This window comes from Corvus kubaryi, unplaced genomic scaffold, assembly GCF_017639235.1.
Source record: "Corvus kubaryi isolate FWS band 111438036 unplaced genomic scaffold, C.kubaryi_AGA036_p1.0 65361, whole genome shotgun sequence".
NCBI lineage: Eukaryota > Metazoa > Chordata > Aves > Passeriformes > Corvidae > Corvus > Corvus kubaryi.
The window spans coordinates 260635-274310 of NW_024581942.1; the positions used below are offsets into that span (position 1 = coordinate 260635).

The 13676-nt window shown below is 41.3% G+C and overlaps 1 long non-coding RNA gene across 1 annotated transcript; it reads left to right on the forward strand.

Annotated features, from left to right (window-relative positions):
- The first annotated feature begins 2542 nt into the window (after positions 1-2542).
- Positions 2543-7614, forward strand: LOC121673343. The gene is made up of 2 exons (XR_006019184.1): positions 2543-4986; positions 6169-7614. It is a non-coding gene; the product is annotated as an uncharacterized LOC121673343 (long non-coding RNA).
- Positions 7615-13676: the final 6062 nt, after the last annotated feature.

Genomic DNA, 13676 nt, shown 5'->3' on the forward strand with positions numbered 1-13676 from the left:
ATCATGGAGGATGCAGAAGAGAAGTATCTTATTGCTAGTCAAAGATACACCATTGTAATAAACCACAGAATAATTCCAAAATTAGATGCAAACAGTAAACAACATTGAAATGTCAAAAGACAGAACAGCCTTCCAGTGTGGGGAAGCAAATCCAAAGCTTCCCTGAGGTACATACACGTTTTCCAGGGAGATTTCTCTCAAGAATCCTATCCTGAATTTCACATCATCCTCAATATGACTTTGAAATGGACTTGCAAATTGCAGACTTTTTTTTTAATCTCCCCCTTGGGTAGCATTACACTGCATGCACAAAGAAGAATACTATTTAAAATATGCCATCAAACGCCCACCGCTTCATTTCCAACAGAGAACATTCCACTTTCAATACTTCAGTGAGAGGAAAATATAATCTTTTTTGTAGTCCTTTAAATACTGCATTTTTGTAAAGTTCTGTACACGTAGCATAGTTACAGTTTAACAGCTGCTTAACCAAGTATCATTCAGGCTCCTCTTTAGATGGCATGAAGCTACTGCATAATTTTCTGCAGTTTCTTTTTTCTTTTGGGTAATATTAAGACAGTCCAAATGCTTTTAGTGGCAGAGTTGCAATGAGGAGATGCCTAGGCCAACAATTGAAATTGGAAATACAATTGCAGTCATTTCAGACTAGCCTGTAAGTGGTTGCCAGATCTGGGGGAAGACACCATTTTCTGGGTTCTTCATGCCAAGAGAACTTCTTACTACAGCAGGGAACACGTAGGCCCCTCTCCTGAGTGATTTGATTCTCTCTGCTCACACCAACTGCTTTTCTTCGTGCTTATGGAGTTAATATGTTAGTAGAAAATCAATGGTACCTTTAGAGTGAATAATCAGAAAACAAAGATATCTTGTTCTGACTTTTCCTCCTTTTTTTTGTTTGTTTTGCTGATTTTATTGTCAGCCTTGTCAAGGTGAGCTGTGCATGATGTGATTCTTCTGTCTTCTTTCTCTGATAGTGTGCCAATGTGTTTTTCAGAGGCTTTGTGATGCCTTTTTGCTGCTGTTTATATCAGAGGTTATTGCTTGCCTCTTCAGCTTTTCCTTTCTAGATTATGTGCAAATTAAGGGGAAAAAAAAATTATATTCTCAGTATTGCAGTTGGTCAGAAATTCTCCAGTAAGGTTTATTCCTGACGGAAAGCAATTTAATTTGGCCATTGGTGGAGGATGCTGTAGGGTGGAGGCTCTTCTACAAGCCTCTACAATCTGAAGGCTGAGGTTGCTTCTGCTTGGAGTCAAGCACCAAAAGCCATATTACACACAGGCCAAGGAAGCGTTTTTTTGCAAAATGCTGTGTTCTGCCACAGAAACATGCCAGCTTAGACTGGCAGGAGGTCAGCTGTAGCTCCAAAATGTTTGATTTGGTTAAGTAAATAACCCCTTGTTTCCTGGCAATACATTGCTTTTGTCAGATTTTTCTGCTGGAAATGAGGCAAAGAATTGAAGCCTGGCCTGAGAACGGGGGGTGCCTGAGCACCTCTCCTTAATTAGGAGAACTTAAGTTGGTTTTTGGTTCAAACCATCCACTTTAATTGTATTTGCAAGTTCAACAGTATCTTTTAGAATAATTTGTGCTATTGTCCCTTAGGAAAAAACAGATCTCACTTGGGTTTTTTCAGTAACAAAAGGTCTGTTAGATTACTTCATCTGATCTTTGCTTTCATTTTAAGCTTCCCTGTTCCCATATTTCCCCAAGGAAAACTCAGATCTGGGAATGACACCTTAGGTAGTCATCTCCAGTGCTACCTACCATCAGGTGGATTGGACTGTATTTTCAGGCATGTTGGCACCCAGCTCTGAAAACTGGGGTTTTGCAGCCCAGGTAAGTGGAAGAGTTTTACTGGTGGAAGGCCCCCCTTGAACTCAGCAGCAGTGTGTGTTTTATTGTAAAACTCACACAACTCTGCAGCAGAAGGGCTAGTTCAAACATGGTGATGCTTAACTGCCTTAAACCTTTGGGAGTGGAGTTCAGTACAAAGCCTGTTTCTAGCAACACCTGGGTTTTCTTCTGAAGTTTCACAGGATCATGGAAGGAAATTCGTTACTCAAACAAACTGGGTACTGTGTTTATATTAAAGTGGTTTTAAAACAGCCCTCTTGGCCTCAGTATTCCTTAGAACCAACTCACCCTATCAACCTTTCAGTCTCCAGAGTGACTGCATTAGAAGATCTTTCTTTGATGTCAAATAATGCTCAAGATGTTGAATATCCTTCATTTGTTCAGACTTTGTGTCTGGAACTCCCGAAACCCTTCACTGTGCTGTCCCTTTTTGTTCCCTAGGTTTTACAGTGTCAGATTTTTCCATCAGAGTTTTTTCAGTTCCAGTAGAGATGTCCACTTGTTTGCTTCTCCAGTGAATGAGTTTTCTTTCAATTCTCATGTCAGCCTGTCACGAGCTTCATGCTCTGTGTCAATTCATTGCATTCTCCAGTCCATCTCAAAGGCTGGCTGCAAGTTGCAGTGCTGTCACTTTGCTTTGGAGAAAACACTGAAAAGGGGACAAGTACATGATTTGGAGATCATAAAACAGAAATTACGAGTGTAAAAGCCAATCACAAGCACTTTAGAAAGGCCTGTCTGGTGGTTGTGCTGTGAGCAGCACCTGTATCATCATAAGTGATAGAGGTGCTTTTTTATTACCCCGTTAATTGGAAGGGCTGGGATGATCAGTGGCTGTGCTGAGCTCTTTCCCCCAGTGATACCTGGCTTGTGTGGGAGGTTGTGTCCATGATTTGACAATTTGATGCTGGTCAGCACAAAGGAGCAAGCCAGCCTTTATTGGATGGCTGAGCACAGAACTTTGTAAATATTTCACCACATACAGTGACTACAGAAGGAACAGTCTCTCCTTGCCATAGCATGAGTACACTGACAGCTATAGAAAGTAATTTGTGGCTGCTGGAGTTGTGCAGAGCTATACCTCCACTTTTTTGATGCTGCACATTGTGATTTTGCTGTGTAATTTGTAAAACTGCAGCATTTACCTCTGTTGTGGTCTTTGCCATGCCGGTGCATCCAGGTGGGGAGCATCCATTCTGCCTGCTCCCATTGCTTTCCTGCTGTGCTCAGTTTCTGTTGGGCATACCAAGTCTGACAGGGGAAGAAATGAACCCCTTGTCTGCTCTTAAGTATTCGTGGCCCCTCCTGGGTGATGGTTGCAGGGTTTATTTGGTTTGAGACCAAGCTTAGGAATATATTCAGTTTTCACATCTCCTGGTCCTCCCTGCTCTGTCCAAATTATGCCAAATACTAAAGGAGAGGCAAAAATCATGAATTCTGGACTTAAACATCTGTGGACTTGACCTGCTGGAAGTTCTGCAGCTCTGTCTGCCTCACACAGAGAAGAGTTCTGGTAGCGAACTTCAGGCAAGGAACAAAATAGTTCTGCTCTTTAAATGCCATTATAAAACCCCATGATTTCCATGACTGGGTGGGGTGTCATGCTGGGCACACATTTATCATTGTAAATGTTATGTCTGAAAGGCTTTGAAATGCTTTCAGAACGTGTGATTTTGGGCACATAAGCAGATCACTTTTATTACAACCTTCATGTAACACTCAATAGGGTTGGTCAGGTGATGTTTTTCCCTGTTCATTTAAGTGGTTTCTTACAGAGGGCTTTGAGTTCCAGAATAAGGTTCTCTGCAACCCTGATAATTACTTTATTATTAACTGGAAGGCCAGACTCCCTTGTCTCCCTCCCCTTTTAGAAGTGAATCATGTTCTGATATTAAAATGACCCTAAGCTGAGATCTCAAATTTCCTTTCCAGCTGGACTAATGGGGCTTGTAGGAGGGAAGCCAAACTTCATGACTGCTAATTATCCTCGGATCGGATTAATAAAGGAAAATTACTTAACTACCCATCCAAAGATGGAGAGTTAGCTGTACCTTTGAAAAGACTTGTCAGCTGCTAACAAGGGAGTTGAACTGGATTTGCCTTTTTAAAAGATAACTTGGGTATATCCACTGAGTACTGTATGCAGAGGGATTCACCCTTGTGTGAACTGTCTGCTGGAAGGGCTCAGCAAAATCTTAGCTGACAAGTTGACCACCTCAGTAGGTGTCTCTGGAGCTAAACCAAGGACTGTGTTTCCATCTGTGAGCCTAACCCATAACCTGTGGAGGTCATTTGGGGTTTATCAGTAATTTTTAAGGGGTTTATCATCAGAAAAGGAAGGTGAGCTGGCTGAACTTCTGTCTTGCAATTCTTTAAGCAATAGAGTAGGAGTTAAGTGCTGTGGGGTTGGAATTGTTTCTGGCCATAAAAAAACCCACAATGCTCATGCAGTGCTGAAGGAGCACTCTCCATGATGGTGCTCCTGTGAGGGAATTGCATTTAATTATTTTAAATTACTGGAGCAGGCCAAAGAGTTGTGTCCAACCTCTCAAGTGACTTAGTACTCACTATTCTTCACAGAATTTGAGGAGCCAATGTCCATGTCACTTAGAAAGGAAAAGAACTCTCTTTATATCCTTGGCATCTAACAGATGCTTAGTTTTACTGTTAGCATAGCTGAGCTACTTTATAAAACCTCCCCAGCCTGCATCTTCTGTCTGACACTTCATTGATAGTGGTGTTTATACGAAAAACCTGCAGCCCTTTTATTTTTATCTCCTGTGTTAATGATGGGGATGCTTAGGGAGAAATTCCTCCTGCTTTTTCGCCTTTGCTGTGAAAAAATAATAAATGCTTGTCAGCCTAACAAGATTTAAAGTGCCTCCCCTGCTCTGCAACATTTAATTCCTGAGGTGTCTTTGTAACTGCACTTTGTTGTGCTGAACAGAATTTCTCAAATATTTTCCATCTGATCATTTTGTGATAAGTGTAGTCTGACCTTTCGGACTTATTTTTGGCTCAAGGCATTGTTTTTTCAGTCACTGTCTGCTTCCTTTCTCTCCTAACTAGGAGCTGAATAGACCTGGAGGATGCTGGTGGTGCTTTGAGGTGGGTATACCTGAACCTCTCACTGCAGAGAGCTAACAAAAGAAAATGAGAATGGCTCTTTGAATTCAAAAAGCTTTATTAGAATGTCAGCTAGAATACTTAATTATCTTAATTAGAATTCAAAGCGATGAAGAGCATTCTTAAATATTTAAGCGCTCTCTGCCCTTGTCCATTAAGTCTCTTCCTGTGTGCAGATCTTTTCTTTCAATTCTTAAGTCAACCCAGCCATGTTTTTGGGGGGAGTATTGCAAGCTCTGAGCTGCCCCTCTCATCCACAGTGTTGTCCCCATGGGATGTTCACTCCCTGCCCCTCTCAGCAGGTTTTTAATCTCTGACGAGTCTTTCATTGCCAAGTTTCTGCTCTTGGCCCCTTCTGCTGCCAGCCTACCTTCTGCCCGTGGAGCTCTGTCCTGTGCAGGCTTGGGCACAGCCAGGCCAGGAACCTTCACCCTCTGCTGACTGAGCCCTGCCCACCCCAGTTTTTCTCTCCTTGACCATGGGAACTGAGAAACCATCTGGCACAGAACCACAGCAAAGGCTGGGGCAGATTAGGATGGGTCTTGCCTGGTACCTGCCCAGCCTTCCCTGCTTCTTGCTTGCAGCTGGAGAGTTCCTTCTATCCTGGGGAAGAAATCCTTCCACAGCAGATCAGCCCTATAAGACTGTAAATACAGAGTGCACAAGCCCACTGAGCTCAGCAGAACTGGGATGTTTATATGTGAGAGAATTTTCTATAAGCAAAGTGAAAAACCCGTCAGTCTTTGCATGTTTGGTGCCTGAGATTAAAAATTTTGGGCAGGTCTTCATAACTGTTACTGATACATTTCATGCTGGCTTGGCACTGTACAAACAGCTCTTCCTGTGTCTGATTTCCATTTTTCTTTTAAATTACATTTCTTTAATCTTTAATTTCACTCAGAGGTTTGTTTTCTTTGTTGCATACACAGATGTGGGATGATGCTTTTATGTCTTCTCAGAAGTATTGAACTAAGTTGGTTCTCTCTGAGTTCCTGTGTAGGATACCAAATATTTTCCTCTCTTCAATATAGATGAACCTGTCGCTCTGCAATACATTTATTAATTCACAATGAAAACCTATTTTTTTGTTATTATTTTTATGGGAGTCTTTTCTGTAAAGATGTTGTTTAAAAGTATGTATTTGAAATGAGGCTTTTATTGTAGCTGCTCCAAGAGGACCCTCACAGCCTTGACATCTGAAGTCTTCCAGAAGAAGCTAAGTGGGCTGTGTTTGAAGTGGCAGCATAATGCAAAGATGTAGCAGGAGGGAAGTGTATTGTATTAATTCTAACAAACTTCAAGGAACTTATTATATCTATGAAAGTTATTCATATCTTTGGTTCAGAGGTCTCAGATATAAAGGAGCACTGAAATCAAGGACAAAGATGCCAACAAAGGCTTGTGGAAGATGGAGGACCCAGACCTCCTATGAAAGTGAGACAACTTCTCCTGGGATTCTTTCAGAGAAATAACAATAATAACAATAATAAAAAGCCACTCAGCAGCATCTCTGAACACAAAGGCTGAACAAGTCTCTGTCCTGTGAGACTGAAAGGATTATTCAATAGGTAATTAAACATAGTCAAGGACAGTTGTCATATGAGGTAGAATCTGTGTTTGTGGCTTTGGTTGCTGGCTCAGGTCATCACTTGTCCCTAGACAGGCAGGATCAGGCTGTGAATGCCCATTATATATAGAGAGACATTATTGACCTGCCTTGCCTGTGAGTTTGGGGTTTTTTAGCAGTATTTGATGTGGGTTTTATGAGTGACAGAAACTTTCAAGAATACATCTATTATTTGACTGTAAAAATGGGAACAAATAAAGGGAGCTTAGCCATCTTCCTGTTCTCTACTTCTAGATTAATCTTAAAACTTACAGCTGAAGAGCCTAAATATTGTCTAGAAGAATAAATTTCCAGTATAGAGTGGATTTACAAAGGCACTGGCTTCCAAAGAGCATTTGCTGTCTTGTCTTTGCAAACTATTGAAAATTTAACTGATGCTGTTTGATTGGTCACTATGCTACATATCACATGTCTTTACAGGTTTTTAAATTATTTTTTAATGCCATATTCAAATACTTTGGCTCAATAAGTGTGTTAATATGAAGCACCCATGAAACTAAGCTTTTGCTCCCAAGCAAAGATCAGTGGAATCGAGACCTCTATGACAGACAAGAATTTGTAATGCTTTGGTTTCCAATTCTTTGTTGAAGTCTTCTTGGTTCCCAGAAGGATTTCTTTGTGTTTAGTTATGCTTGAATCAATTTGTCTGTATTGTGATCTTTCAAAAAAACCCAAATCCAAAAGCCAAAGCAACAACAAAAAAAACCCATCCCCAAACCCAGCTTCTTATGTAAAACTAATTTCTGATCATGTACTGCTATTCCATCTGTTTGTCATCTACAGAAATTTTCACATGAGCATCTAGAACATAGATAAAATATTAAATAATATTGAGCTAAGAGTTAATCCCTGGGGAAATCTGCTGGGAAAAGCCCCACCAGTTCCTATCTCCCACTAATGTGATTACATGAAGTTGCCTTTTGATATCAGTGTTTACAATTTTAACATTAATGTCCAACAATAAAGCTGTGCCTGACACTTGGGATTTCTTTGTTTCAAGTTGCCTTCTTTATTATGCTGAATTCTTGAAGTTTATAAAGTTTTCATTGAATTTTGTACTCTCCATTATTGTCTGTATTTTCAACCCGACTGAAACTCTTTGCCATTTCCTGCTCTGCTTTTAATCTTTTTTATTTTTACTGAAGTATTTGTACTTTTAACTATATGGATTTTTTGCAGATCACAACTTTTCATATGCCTGCTGGGTTTGGTTTTTTTTTTTTTTTTTTTTTTTGCTGTTAGGTGAAAGACCTTAATTTTTTTCCCCAGAAACTCTGTATTCTGTTAGGTAGCCACAGGCTATGTCCACAGTGCTGGCTCATGATAGATTAACTTTCCTTTCTCTACATCATACAGTGATTTTTGTAGAGTACTTCACTCTGTTGTCTCATCATATCTGGTTGTGTGCTCAGATGTCAGTGTTTTACTGATTATAACCCTGAGTATTCAAAGACTTCAGCGTCTGAGTCAGAATGTCCTGGAGGACTGAGCCATGGGGTGGGCACTTGTCCCTGAGGAGCTGAATTAAAACCTGATCATGATTTTGAGAGGAAAACAGCATTAAATACATTTCCTGTGCACCTGGGTAGAAGGTGTCTTTTCTGGCTGGTAGAGATATATAGAGATGTTATAGATGAGATACATGAAAAAATTGTCTATTTCTTTACCTATTACAGGTGTAAATATTTTAAAGACAATATTCAGGTGTATGGCTCAGCTAGCATTTGTCTGGAAGGAATGTCTTGCATAACATTTTGCATAATAATTATTTACACCTTCCTTCAGAGCTGGGAATCCACCTGCAGTTGCCATTTGAGTGCACAGACAGTGCTAACAATAGTTGTGCCAGGAAGCTTTTCCTACCCTCATCATATTGCCAAAGGATTTATTATCCTTTACAGCCAATACTTCATGGACTTGTGTTATGAATGTTTGTTGTTTAGAATTTGTCACTGAGGAAAGGCCAATTCCAGACGTGACACTCTGGATTTGTGATGTCGTGCAAAGCTCAAGTTATTTTTCATAATTATTAATATTGCTTTGGTGACAGTCCAAAGGGGAGTTGTATCTGCTCATCTCCAGATGACCCTGTGGAGATGAGCAACATTCGTAGTGATTTTGGTCAGTGGCTTCTTAGCTGCTCTGAGTAATTTCAGAGCCCAGCCAAGGGATTTACCTTTCCAGAAACAGATCCCACCCGCAGAAACTGTCTGAGCATGAGGGATCTGGAAGGACTGGCTGTTCCATCAGTGTGTCCAGAGTTTCCACCACAGGAATCAGTACAGCCTGTCTGTGAACTGGGAAGACACCCCGGGTGGTGACATATAAAAAGGACGCAGAGCATTCCCTTTCTTTCAGAACATCTCTCTCTCCTGCTGGCATTAGGTGATGCATTATAAAGAGGTTGTGGGGTTTGGGTCAGAAGTTTTTCTGAAATATTATTGAATATATTTCACTGGATGAATTCAAATCAAAACAAGAGCCCAAAAAAACAACTGAAAAAAACAAACCAGATGCTTTTCTCTTTTTTTTTAATATGAACTTTAAAAATTTCTTTTGTTCTGAGTCACTGAAGGCTTTGGATTTTCTATTTTTTGGGCAAGGGAGGGTCAGAGGACATGGACACAGACACACAGCTGGAGGATTTTAATTTTTAACACTAACCTTAAATATTACCAAGTTCAATAAAACCTTTTCAGTGGGAATTGCAGAATTTAAATGGGGCTTGTAGACCTGCAGCTGAGCAGGCTTCACCTTTGCTGATGGAAACAGCTGTGGTTTGCTCCTGCTCCTAAATGAACTCTGAAAAGTAAATATTTCCATGGGGCAATCCAAAAAAAAGGCTTCTTGAGGGGGGAGAGAAATTGTCTAGATGCTCTTTTAGGAAGACTGGGTGATGTTTTAGCTACTGGGATACAAAACCTTTAGGATCAGATAGCACCCACCTCTGGAGAACACACTTGGTTGCCTGACTTGACCTCTGCACACATATCACCTGCTGACCATTGCACTCCTTTGGAAGTACCTGACAGCCCCATTCCCAGAGGCCCTGAAGATTGGAGCAGATGGAGAATCTGTGGCATTTGTGGCATAAGAAGAAAAGCAGGTGTTGCTGCAGGTCTTAGAGTGGGAAACATACCTGGAGTACTCCAGTATCCCAGGGAAACCCTGTATAAATTAATGGGGGGTTGAAGAATACCATGTGGGTGAGGAAGAATTGTTTGCTTTGGAGGCTACAGAACATTTAAAGCTTCCTCCTACCCCAAGCTCCTGGTATTTGTTGTCTTGCAGGAGAAAGTCCTGGGAAGAATATGCTTTAATTCTGCAAAGGTAGGGTGATGCCTTTTCCTGGTCTTAAAATCAAGAGTCATACACGGTTAGAAGAGGAAAAAGGGATTTTACCTTGGTATTTATTTTAAGGATCCTTAGATACACACGTCCAGGTCATGTGTATCGAAATGCACCCCGCTGAATATGCCCCCAAAGATCGGGTATAACATTATAGGTTTTACTAATTAGCAGATCTATCAAAGATTCTCCAATGAGAGGCTCAAGTGAGCCCCCCTCCCCAAGGAACCTTCCCCTGGATGGTTCTATCTTGGTTTACAGAATGTGCTCTGGAGAGGACCTTGGGGTCTGGGGCACACTGATCCCTAGCTACGAAGCTTCTAAAATGTTTAATTTCTCAGCTTGACAAACAAGTCCAAGAATGAAGGCAAAAAGCACTAAGAATACAGAAGCTGTAAAAAGGTATAACAGGGGTATAAAAGAAAAGGCAAAAACTCTTCATGGCATCAAGGGGAAGACACCTGGATGGTTTCTTCAGGCTCTGTCCCTGAGGACAAGCCACAGAGTCAGGACAGCAATGTGAGTCCTCTCCTGTGCCAGCAGAATGATGGAGGAGGAGGAAAAAGGCTGTTCTGGCTTGCCAGTGGGGAGGAGGAGTAGGAGTATTTGCAGTGTGTGTGTGCTTAGGCATGCAGCAAACCTGGAGTGGCTCAGTGGAGCCGTGTTGGGAGCCACAGGCTGGTCCCAAGGCAGGCTGCTTTGGGAAAACATCTTCCCTGCAAGCACAACCACTCCACCAGGAGCTGGAGGAAAGCTGGAGGACATGCAGCAGTCAAACCACCTGCCCAACAAACAGAAGGAAGAATCTGGCACTGGATGTGATGGACAGCCCAGGAAAGGGAGAACCTGTGATTCCCCTGACCCATTTGATCTTCAGATCTTTGAGAGGATTTTCCTTTGAAGACATTCATCCTAATGTTTATATTTGCTGTCACCTCATGTTTCTGCTTATGATTATTCACAGCAGCTCAAGGGTGACTCCAGCGAGACCCCTGGGTCTGTGGTCACTTCCCTCAGGAGATGTTCCTGCTCTTGGAGGCAGCTTTATGGTTCTTGGGGAGCTCAGCTATCTCTAGAGCAGCTCACTGGGGGCCCAGGTGCTTTCTGCTCCTGCTCTGTCAGCAGGGATTTGAGGAGATGGGTTTTTTCCCTGGTGAAATAGATTGACTATGTTTGACATTTAAATTGTCATCCAGAATTAACTTGCCACTGAGATAACAGGAGGATGGAGCAGCTTTCTCTTCCAACTATCCCCCCCTCCCTGGATTTTCCTCCAGAGATTTCACTGTCTCCTCTGTATCCTTCTCCCTCTCCAACTTTGCATCGAGCCAGACCAAAAGAGCAGCAATTCCTATATGAACATTCAATTAGTCCCATATTTAAATCTTGTCACTGTGACCTAGTGAATTATGCAAGGGGCTGCATACCAGAAATCAATTGAGCTCTAATTCCCAGCCCTGGCACCAGATCTCTCAGCATATTGCTATAGGCAAGTTATTTCAGCACATTTTCTCTCTCCATTTCTTCCCTATAAATTGCACATGCTAACATTAGGTGATGCAGTGGCATCATAGATGTGCTGAGATATTTGGGTAGAGGAATTACAGCAGCACATCCCACTCTTACATTGTGTGCCCAGGTCTTTGAATCAGATGTTTATTTAAAAATGCATCCATAGCAAAACATTTGCCAAACACAGGATGATTCAGGCTTTGTCTAACTTCTATTAAAGATAGAAGGTCTGGGGAAAATCTTTCGAATTATCACATGAAAGACAGTTTAAGATGAAGAGAAGGTTACAAGAGAGTAAAATGCACAGTATTTTCTATCCCAAAATGCTAAGTTATCACTTACATGCAGTCCGGCACAATGGCAATTCAGAACCACAGGGGTCCTTATCTCCCATGGCTCATGCAGAAATTATTGCATATGTTGTCATCACGAACAGACTGATTCCAGTGTGAGAGGATGCATCAGCAAGAAGGGTGGCATCACATGCAGGGCCTTAGGATTTTTGTGAAGTTTTTTTCCACCTTGATTGAAATGTTTTTAAGAATGGCTTTTTAAAAAGCCAGCGCCAAGTCTGCAGTGCTCTTCAGTGATGAATTCGTAATGCGAAGGAAATTTAAGTATGATAGAGAAAAAAAAGGTATGATAGCAGTTTACAAGCCTTTCATGTTGGTTTCGTAGAAACATTACCGGAGTACTTTGTCTCCTATTGCTCCTCTTGCTACCAACCTGGTTCTTCCCATCACACTGCACTCACAAGTTAATCGCTCCACTTTGGAGTTGTTATCCACTAATGGAGGAACACAAGTGATATGTGGCAGAAACTTAAATGTTATTTATATAAAAAAGTACTGGAAAAAAATCTGCTTGTGATCAGTGTTTCCTGAATGGTTTAAAATGTCATCTGAGACAAAGTTCTGTTCAGCTGTTCTCCAGTGTGGTATTTTCGTGGTGCAGCATTTGTAAGGCGTGGGAGAGCCAAAAAGTGAACTCATGAAAGGCAAAGTCTTTAAGCTGCTTAGGTGGCTGTATGAAGTGTCTTGAAAAAAACACAGGGCAAGGAGGGAAGAATAAATTATGTGGTTTAAATGTCCTTAATTTTAATTAAAGATGGTAGCAGTGAAATTGGAAATGTATTTAACCTGATAACTTCCCTTTAAAGAAGCATCCTTGGTGTGGCTTCCGGGGATCCAAGTTCACTGTCCACATTGCTGAAACCTCTTTGCGTCACACAGACCTTGTCTGAAATCAGCAGTTTATTCTTGGCTTCTACAGCTTTTGGCCTCTTTATGCCATCTTAATGCTACCTTGGTGAAGTCAAGCTGTTTGCACATCCTTTTCCTCCAGCCCTTAGTGGAAACTTTCATATGAATGAAAAATCATTTGCTGTGAGGTGATTCATTGGTAGGATATGTAATGCTCTCATTGGTCTCTGAGTGTTTCAGCCAACTGATAAATAATCAAGAACCTTGAATGTTCTTTTCTGTCTGTCTGTCTCCTCAGAGTGCTTTGTTTGACCCTCAGTAATTTATGGTGAGTGCATTAAAGCCAATCACTGTAATGTCACAGATATGAATTACCACAGTATATTTTGTCATTTGGTGGCTTTTTCAATGCCAGATGACAGACTTATCCCAGTGCAGGGTGTGTTTGGGCTTGTTGTTGTTTTGATTTGACACTGCATTTTTAAGTGTCCTGATTAAACAGTGAGACTGAACAAAAAAATCAAAGTTTTAAACGTTCTTCCAAAGTCCAAGTGCCATTCACAATGAGGGCTTTTTGGGTTATTGCTGGGTGGCTATAACCCCTTTTTCATTTCCAACCTTGTAATTTTAAATCCAAACGTTTTGACCTTGATACCTTTGTTATTGTTTTCTGATTGCCCAGGTGAATGCAATGTATGTCTGTGGAGCCAGGTCCTTGAGGAATAGTTCTGCAAATGGTGATTTTCTCCTGGAAGGTCAATCACAGAGTCTCAGCCTAGGTTGGCCTCTCCTCCTTTTGCCTCCTGGCAGTGCTTGCATGCCAAATGATTGCACTCTTGAACCGTGAACTCCAAGGCCTGTGCTCCCACTGCTGCTTGGCAGGAAGAAGTGATTTTCTGTATGGAATTAAAGAGCCTCCTCTCTTCCTCTGATTTAAAAAATCATTTTAAAAAGACTTTTCCACCCCATATCTTCTGAGGTTA